The 9,364-nt window shown below is 39.9% G+C and overlaps 1 pseudogene; it reads left to right on the forward strand.

The window, feature by feature from the left end:
- The first annotated feature begins 1,862 nt into the window (after positions 1–1,862).
- LOC130034768 (60S ribosomal protein L7-like) lies at positions 1,863–9,091 on the forward strand (annotated as a pseudogene).
- The last annotated feature ends 273 nt before the right edge of the window (positions 9,092–9,364 follow it).

The raw sequence follows: 9,364 nt of genomic DNA on the forward strand, positions 1-9,364 counted from the left end.
CGCAGTAACAACAAGTCTCACGATGGAGACATTACTGGGCCCACTCGAGCAAATCAATGAACAACGGGAGGACCGTGACCGTGACTTCTAAAATCAAATTATTGGACCTGTACAAAGAAAACTACAAAACACTACTTCAGGAAATAGAAGAGGACACGAGGAAATGGAAAGATATCCCTGCTCATGGATTGGGAGAATTAACATTATCAAAATGACAATGCTTCCCAAAGCAATGTACAAATTCAATGCGATCCCTATAAGGATACCCATGACATTCTTCAAAGAAATGGAGCAAACACTCCTGAAATTCATATGGAACAATAAGCACCCACGAATAGCTAAAGCAATTCTTGGGAAAAAGAAAATGGGAGGAATAAGCCTCCCTAACTTCAAACTGTACTACAAAGCAGTAATAATTAAAACAGCACAGTACTAGAACAAAGGCAGAGCTACAGACTAATGGAAAGGTAAAAGGTAAAGGTAAAGGCCCTCCCATTGATCGTCGATTTGCTCGAGCGGGCCCAGTAACGTCTCCATTGGAGACTTTGTTGTTACTGTGTCTGGCACATCAAATACTCTCGGTAGCTTGCCGGGCTCTCCGAGAGGGGCGGAGGAATCGAACTCGGGTCGGCCATGTTGGCCGCTTGTAAGGCGAACGCCGTACCCGCTGTATACTGACATTTTCCCCCAAGCATATGATCATCTAATCTTTGATAAGGGGGCAAGAAATGTGAAGTGGAGCAAGGAAAGCCTCTTTAACAAATTTTGCTGGCAAAACTGGACAGCTACATGCAAAAAAGTGGGCTCAGATCTCTCCCTAACACCATGTACAAAAGTAAGATCAAAATGGATTAAAGACCTCAACATCAGACTGGAATCCATAAGGTACATTAAACACAAGGTTGGCAAAACCCTCCATGACACTGAAGCTAATGGTATCTTCAAAGATGTCACGCCACTGGCCAAGAAAGTGAAAATAAAGATAGACAAATGGGACTATCTTAAACTAAGAAGCTTCTGCACCTCAAAAGAAACAGTGACCAAAATACAAAGACAGTCTACAGAATGGGAAAGGATATTCGCCCAATACACATCCAACAAGGGGTTGATATCAAGGATATACAAAGTACTGGTTGAGCTGCACAAGAAGAAAACATCCAACCCCATCAAAATATGGAGCGACGATGAAATGAACAGAAACTTTCCCAAAGAACAAATCCGAATGGCTAAAACACTGAGGAGCAGCGGAAGAGCAAAAATTTGCAACAAATATGTCACATTAGAATTTAGAAAGGAGAGAGAGAGGGTGAGGGGAGAGAGAAGAGAGGGAGCTTGTGAAAGTTGGCATAGTATCAGTCCTTATTCAAAACACCTTACAGAACAGATCATATATATATATATATATATATATATACACAGATATATATGTGTGTATAGCATTTCACATATATATAGCATTTCGCAGACACACACATATATACATATATAGCAATATATATAAATGCTATATATGTATATATAGCATTTCACAAGTTAATCAGTTAAACCGTCCTCTAACCATCAAGATTGTGAAAGAAACCAGAAACTAAAAGAGGAAACACTTCCTCTTTTTCCTGTGTTGGGAAATATATTCCCAGCATCTTTGAGGTTGAATCCTTGCCTCATAGCTGAGTTTGATTCCATGGTATCCTCTTTAATCTTCCATTCTTTCTGAAAGTGTAATAATATATACTTCTCTCAAATGAAAGAGAATTTTGTCATAACCCATTTTGTGCCACCTCTGAATTTAATTGGACTGTACTATGGACCCTTCCTAGATGCTAAGTGGCTCCAGGAGCAAGGAGATGAGCTGTCCCCAGAAGATGGAATTTGTTGACGGTGGGTTTTCCCCTCTCCCCAACCTTCTCCACTAGATCTACTGAGTTAGGTGTTCCTCTTCTTGAGTTTCATCAAAACTGGCTTCTGGATCAGAAACAGGGTCTGTGCCTGTGCACACCATGTTGTATGGGATTTTGTATATACAGGCTTTGATTATTGCTTTTATATTTTATCTGATCAAAACACAGTTGAGTTCTTAGACATAGAAGAACCACAATGCTTTCCCATTCAGAGAACAGCTTGTGGTATTAAAAGAATTGTTCTTTTGTTTGCTTTTTTTTAATTAATTTTTAAATTGTTCACAATAATTTATTACATTTACTATTCCAACACCAGTCCCACCACCATGATTTCAAATTTTCCCAGCACCACCACCCAAGTCTACCCCCAAAGCATATCCTAAATAATTTATAATTTATTTTAAAAATAAATTAAAAAGAAATTTGACTGACAATGGAAAGATCAGTAAACATTAATGCATAATAACTGGATTCTTATTGAGTAAATTATTAAACCGGGAGTGGAGGCTTTGGGGGGAGGTGGTGTCAAGGATTGAACAAAGAGCCTCTAATGCATGGCAAGTGCTTTCTCACTGAACTCCATCCTCTCATTCCCCCTTTTAATTAACTCTTAAAAGAGTCCTGGTATGGTTGGTAAGATATATGAGCACTTAAAAAAAATTATTTCCCTAAAAGTGCTATTGCAATATGTAGAGATCATTAACATACAAGGACAAACAAAATGCCTTATAACTGATAATACAATTAGAATTTATCAAAAGTCTAAAGAATGTATATTAAAACTTTAGTGATACTTTATATTACCCAGTTCTAGTTTTTGTTGTTGTTATTGTTGTTTGGACCACATCTAACTGTGCGCAGGGATTATTCCTGTCTCTCTGTTCAGGTATTACTAGTAGCAGGGCTTGTGGGTACCATATGTATGGTGCTGGGGATGTACCCCAGGTTGAGTACTTGCAAACTAAGTGTCTTACCCACTGTACTATTTCTCCAGTCTCAGTTCTAAATTTCTACATAACTTGTAGGCTCATCCCTCTAGTTCTACAATGAAGAGTGGTCACGGAGGCACTCAAGGAAGACAAGGCTCATTGAAAACTGAAAACTCAGGAAAATTCTGGCACCAATGAAGGGAACTGGAATAATACATGCTTCAGAGAACAACTCATGTTAGGGGAAAATGAAAGTTATTTAAAAACTGGTGAGTGAAGGGTTGGAGGAAGATCTGAAGGAGAAATCAAGCTACCTCTATTTCCTGTCTCATTACATGGAGGGGTTAGGGGTCGGGAAATTATAAACAATTGTGATACCTCTGTCAGGTTCAGAACATAAGCTGCCCATCATCACAGTGATAGTCCAGGAAAAATTTTATTCTTATTCTCATCTTTCGTCCTTCATTTGTTTCCTTCCATAAATAGATGGGAACTGAATTCAAATATGTAGATGAGAATCTTGGGAAATTATTCCTAATGTAATGATGATTATGCCAGTGAATCCATTCTATTGTTTCAACCAAGATACTAATGGTCACAACTCGAACCATAAGATCTTTTAAAACCATAGCCATATTTTGAATTACAGTGAGGAGAAAAGCATATAATAAATTTTGATTTATTGAGGGGAGTGGGGGTTTGGTCACACTTGGCTGACCTCAGTGGTTACTTCTAGCTCCACTTTCACGGATCATTCCTGGTAGGTTCAAAGGATCACAGGGAGTGCCAGGGATTGAACCTGGGTCAGCTAAGTGCAAGGGAAGAAACTTACCCTCTCTACTAGCTTGCCAGCCCCTGTAATAAGCTCACTTTTATTTCTATTTATATTTTTTGAATCATAGCAAGATACACAGTTACAAAGTTGTTAATGATTGGGTTTCAGTCATATAATATTCCAACACCCATTCCTTCGCCAGTGTACATTTTCCACCACAATGTCCTCAGTTTTCCTATGGTTCCCCCCCCCCCATCTCCACCTTTGTGAAAAGTACTTTTCTCCTCCCTCTCCCTCTCTCTCTCCAACCCCCCCTTTGGGGAATTATGGTTTGCAATGCAGCTACTGAAATGTTGTCATGCATAACCCTTTACCTACTTTCAACACTCAGTTCTTGTCCAGAGTGATCATTTCTAATTATTATTGTCCTACTGGTCCTTTCTCTATTCTAATTGCCCTTCGCACGACACACATTTGCGACAAATTTCCAACTATTGACCAATCCTTCTGGCTCCTGATTTTCTTGGCCTTGGATATAAGTCTCATACTATTTTTTTTATATCCCACAAAGGATTGCAATTATTCTATATCTGGCCCTCCCCTTCTAACTCACTTCATTCAGTATGATACTCTCCAGCTCCATCCATTTATAAGCAAATTTCATGACTTCATTTTTTCTTAACAGCTGCAGAGTATTCCACTGTGTAAGTTCATTTTTTTTATTAATTTTTATTAATGAAACACCATGAGGTACAGTTGTAGACTTACAAATTTTTGTGCTTGGGTTTCGATTATACAATGACCCATCCCTCCACCAGTGCCCATTTTCCACCACCATGGATCTCAGTATCCCTCCCACCCCCACCCCCCTCATCCTACCCTGCCTCTGTGGCAGGGCATTTCCTTTTGTTCTCTCTCTCTCCTTTTGGGTTTTGTGGTCTGCAAAAGAGGGACTGAGTGGCAATCATGTTCGGTCCATAGTCTACTTTCAACATGCATCTCCCATCCTGGGAGGATGCTCCAAACACCCTTTATTTGGTGCTCCCTTCTTTATCTGGTAAGCTCATTTTTAACCTAAAGAACACAATGAGTATACATGCAGTTAACTATTCCATAGTAGAACAAGCTAGTTTTTCAAATAAATACATTAAAGTTATTTTCTACTTAAACCACTTTCCTTCATATTTAATTTTTTGCAACTTATTATAAAAGCAGTTCAGTAAGAGGCAGAGGGCTACATACCATCTCACATACATACCATACCATCTCAGGCTATTCATAGTTCCCTGAACAAATAGAATAAAAATTCATACATTCTTCAGAAAGAAGATTTTGACAATCTCAGTCAATATGAAAAACACAAATTCTCTAAATGTCTTTTAGGTGTCCACTAACCTAGCCACAGCCTCTCTTGACGTGTGCTGCCCTCAGAAGTGGATACCTTTAATTAAATTAACAAAATGTTGACCTCGTGGCTGTTCTTCATAGAATGGCAAGAAAATGGATTGAAGCTCATTGACTGCAAAGTCTGAAAAACAAGTGCATTTCTCTTAGAGCTTATCCAGAATGAGAACAGAAGCATCACTGCAAAGCTGATAATTGAAGGGTCATTGCCTAATCACCAAACCCAAGGATGGCTATATCTCCCATACCAGCTTCAGCCATTAGTCAATGAAGCTTGCTAAAATAGGAAGGGCATTTATTGCTTCCGTTGCTCCTATCTTGATGTCTATTTCTAGGGTGAATTTAAAAATGTTCACTTAAATAAAAGATACCCATACCATATGATCACTGAAAGAATACAATAATAATGTTAAATAATGAAAGGAGTAAGTAATAACCTTGTTTTATGCAGCTGAATTTGGCTCTATTCTCTCATAGAGTTGGAGAGAGAAAAAGAGGGGAGGGTGAACAAGAACAGTTGGCAGAGCTGTTCTTGTTAAATTAAAAAGAAAATCAGCCATGCATAAAGGCTTCATTTTTCTTTGGGGGAAAAAACCCCTTAGAATCATCTATTGTAAGAATATTCCTATTGAGCCAGGGATGTGGCTTAGTCGTAGAGGACTTGCTTTGCATATCTGATGTCCTTAGCTTGGTTCCTGGCACCGTTTTGTTCCTTGTGCACCACTGAAAGAAGCCAACTAAGCAACACTAAGTGTGTTCTCCCCACAAAACAAAACAAAAGAGAATATTTGCCTAAAGCGAATTAAATAAATTGTAATTTTCAAAAGATTTGGATCCATACAACTTGTTTGTGGGTATCAAAATGAAAGTTGAAGGCAAATTATTAAAACTCTTAAAAGGTTTTTTTTGTTTTCTTGGAGGGCCACATCCAGTGATTCCCAGGAGTAACTCTCAACTCTGTGCTCAGGATCACTGCTGGTGGTGTATGGGGAATCATATACTCAGCCTGCTAAGCTCTTGCCCCAGTCCTCTCAGTATTTTTATAGGGAACCAACAGTGATAATTCTCCCAGTTCCTTTGAACTGAGAGATATTGAGCTGGAGACGTCCACATATTTTCCCCAATAATATTGTGAGATATTATTGAGGACGGAATAGAGAGAGACGAAGGAACTAGTACAAATTGCAATGCTAAGGTCATGGCTCTCTATATGCCTGTTATTAAATCAAGGTTCCTCCTACTCTACCCATCCAGGTATGTAGAATTCTGTTCATTTCATGTAGACATAAAAGTAGAACTACCTGGAAAGTGCTTCTTACCATGTCTCTATATTTCTTTTGTAAGTCCAACTTCTGCTAGATTTAGAAGAACAAGAAATTTGATTTTTAAGTTGTTACAGTGTGTATTTTCTAAAGGTGCAGAAATGTTCTATCTCTCCTACCACCCACTTTCAGTGGTCTCGGGCCGCTTCCCTACCCCAGCCGATGGCGGTAGGTAGGCGAAGAAAGGAATGAGGACCAGGCTGGTCAGTATCAATTGCTGTTTATTCCAATTGCCTCTCCAGACTCCTCCGATTCCCCTTCTGCTCCTCTCTCTCGAGCCCCCTTCATTCTCTTTGCTTCACCCTCACTCTCCTTCTGGCCTCTGGATCTGACTGTCCTTCTCGCTTCTGACTCTGCCCCGCTCTGCTCTTACAGTCTTCGTTTATATAGCAATCATGTAGGGTGGTGACACGAAGGTGGGTTGAACATTAACAAATCAACATAGAGAGGTAAGAGATTAACTTCTCCAAGAGATTAACTCAAGGATAAAATCTCATCTAAAGAGATTACTCCAGATTACTAGGTGATCCACTCAAGGATGGGTTGCTTTCTTCTTTCCTCAGCTAGTAATCTACAAGGCTGGAGCGATAGCACAGCAGTAGGGCATTTGCCTTGCACGCAGCCAACATGGCCGACCCGAGTTCAATTCCTCCGCCCCTCTTGCAGAGCCCGGCAAGCTACCGAGAGTATCTCGCCCACACGGCAGAGCCTGGCAAGCTCCCCGTGACTTATTCGATATGCCAAACACAGTAACAACAAAGTCTCCAATGGAGACGTTACTGGGCCCGCTCGAGCAAATCCACTTACATAGTTGTATTAAATCTACTTCTAATATTTCTAGCAATGTTATTATGTATGAGTGCAGTAAGAGATATAAAATTAAGGTTTGGTTCTTCCTGAGGACATCTCACTATATATTCCAGACCATAGTCCTCAGGCCAGGTTAGTCTTCCTAACTCCAAAAGGGTCCTAATCTTGTTACTTTTGGATCATGACAGCATTTGTCCATGATCTTGCCCTCAACTTATAGTGAGTATTGTGTCGCTTTGGCCTGGCCCACATGGATACCAGGGTAGCTCACAACTTGCCCTGGGTCCATTCAGTCCCTCATCAGGACCCTGCTTTTGGGGTGCTAGGAACTAAGGGCAACTGAGTCGAGAAAGCAGATGCCCAGGAGTAAATATGATTCGGAGTCAATCAACCCCCCAAGTTACAAAGCATAATATTAACTGTCTCCCTGTGTCCAGACAGAAAGGACATTGCTTTAAAGTAAACTATGCAAACAACAAAGAAAAGCAATATTTACCTTGCAACACAAGTTCAATATCCTAAAAGGAGCTAATCTTACAGAATCTGATAGGTAAAAAAGTGATTAACTGGTTGGGGAGGAGAGCACAGAGAAGAGTTTACAGATAAACACAGAGTAATGGTAGTGACTGTGATGGGTGTAACCCAACAAACATAAGCTCCCTGTGGCAAGGGAGAAAGGACAAACCAATGTTATCCTATATTACAATACTGCTTCTTTTGCAAAAGAAAATTCAAACATTTTGTATGAACATCTATAAGACATATGATTGAATGGCTTAATAATGAAACTTAGAGCCACATATCCATATTCCAAGGTGAGGAAAGCATATCTTTGCAAAGATAAGTTAGGAGAATGGCAAGGATGGTAAGATACTAGGGCAAAGCTTTTCTTCATGAATACTTTGATGCTCCAGAATGACAATGAGTCAGGAAAGTAACACCAGTTAAAACTCTTGATTGAAAGTGGCAGAAACCCAATGTGAATATGAATGATGACAGATCAATGAATCATCTGGGTGTGGTGGTGTATATATAAAATAGAAGACTGCACAGCTGTAAGGAATGATGAAATCATGCAATTTATAGCAACATGGATGGAACTGGAAGACATCATGGTAAATACGCCAGAAGAGACTTCCTCTTTTCCGACTGGAACCATGGGGGGTGCAGAAGAGAAGAAAAAGAAGACCCCTGCTAAGCTGGCAGCAGTGGCCACCGGAGAGAAGAAAAAGAAGCTTCCTGATGTGCCAGAAACCATGAAGAAAAAGCGAAAGAATTTTTCGGAGTGAAGATCAAGCGCTTGAGAAAGAAGTTTGCTCAAAAGATGCTTTGAAAGCCGAGGAGGAGGCTGATCTACGAAAAACCTAATCATTATCACAAGGAGTATAGGCAGATGTACAGGACAGAGATTTGCATGGCTAAGATGGTGAGAAAAGCTGGCAACTTTTACATCCCTGTGGAACCCAAATTGGCTTTTGTCATCAGAATCAGAGGTATCAATGGTGTGAGCCCCAAGGTCCGAAAGGTGCTACAGCTTCTCCGCCTTTGCCAGATCTTCAATGGTACCTTTGTTAAACTCAACAAGGCTTCGATTAACATGCTGAGGATCGTGGAACCATATATTGCATGGGGGTACCCAAACCTGAAGTCAGTAAATGAATTCATCTACAAATGTGGTTATGGCAAAATCCACAAGACTCCAATTGCCCTAATGGATAATGCACTGATCACGTGAACTCTGGGTAAATATGGCATCGTCTGCATGGAGGATCTGATTCATGAGATCTATTACTGTTGGAAAGTGCTTCAAAGAGGCAAACGACTTCCTCTGGCCCTTCAAATTATCTTCTCCCCAGAGTGGGATGAAGAAAAAAGACCACCCATTTTGTAGAAGGTGGAGATGCTAGCAACAGAGAAGACCAGATCAACCGGTTGATTAGACGGATGAACTAAGGTATCTACCTTATTTTTATAATCTGGTCAGTTAATAAACCACTGCTTTCAAGTTGAAAAACATAAATAAATAAATAAGCATAGAGAGGAGGTGGGGGAGGAGAAGAGAGAGCAACAGGGGCCAGTTAAGGATATTAAGGTACAAAGGTGATGTAAAGGAATAATAGAACCAAATATCCAAACTACAGTGTCAATAATAATGAAATCAAGAGGCCCAAACTAAAACAACTGAACTAAAAAACAAACTGTCAATGAACTGTCAAGAAGGCAAGA

Source organism: Sorex fumeus, unplaced genomic scaffold, assembly GCF_029834395.1.
Source record: "Sorex fumeus unplaced genomic scaffold, SorFum_2.1 ptg000061l, whole genome shotgun sequence".
Classification (NCBI taxonomy): Eukaryota; Metazoa; Chordata; class Mammalia; order Eulipotyphla; family Soricidae; genus Sorex; species Sorex fumeus.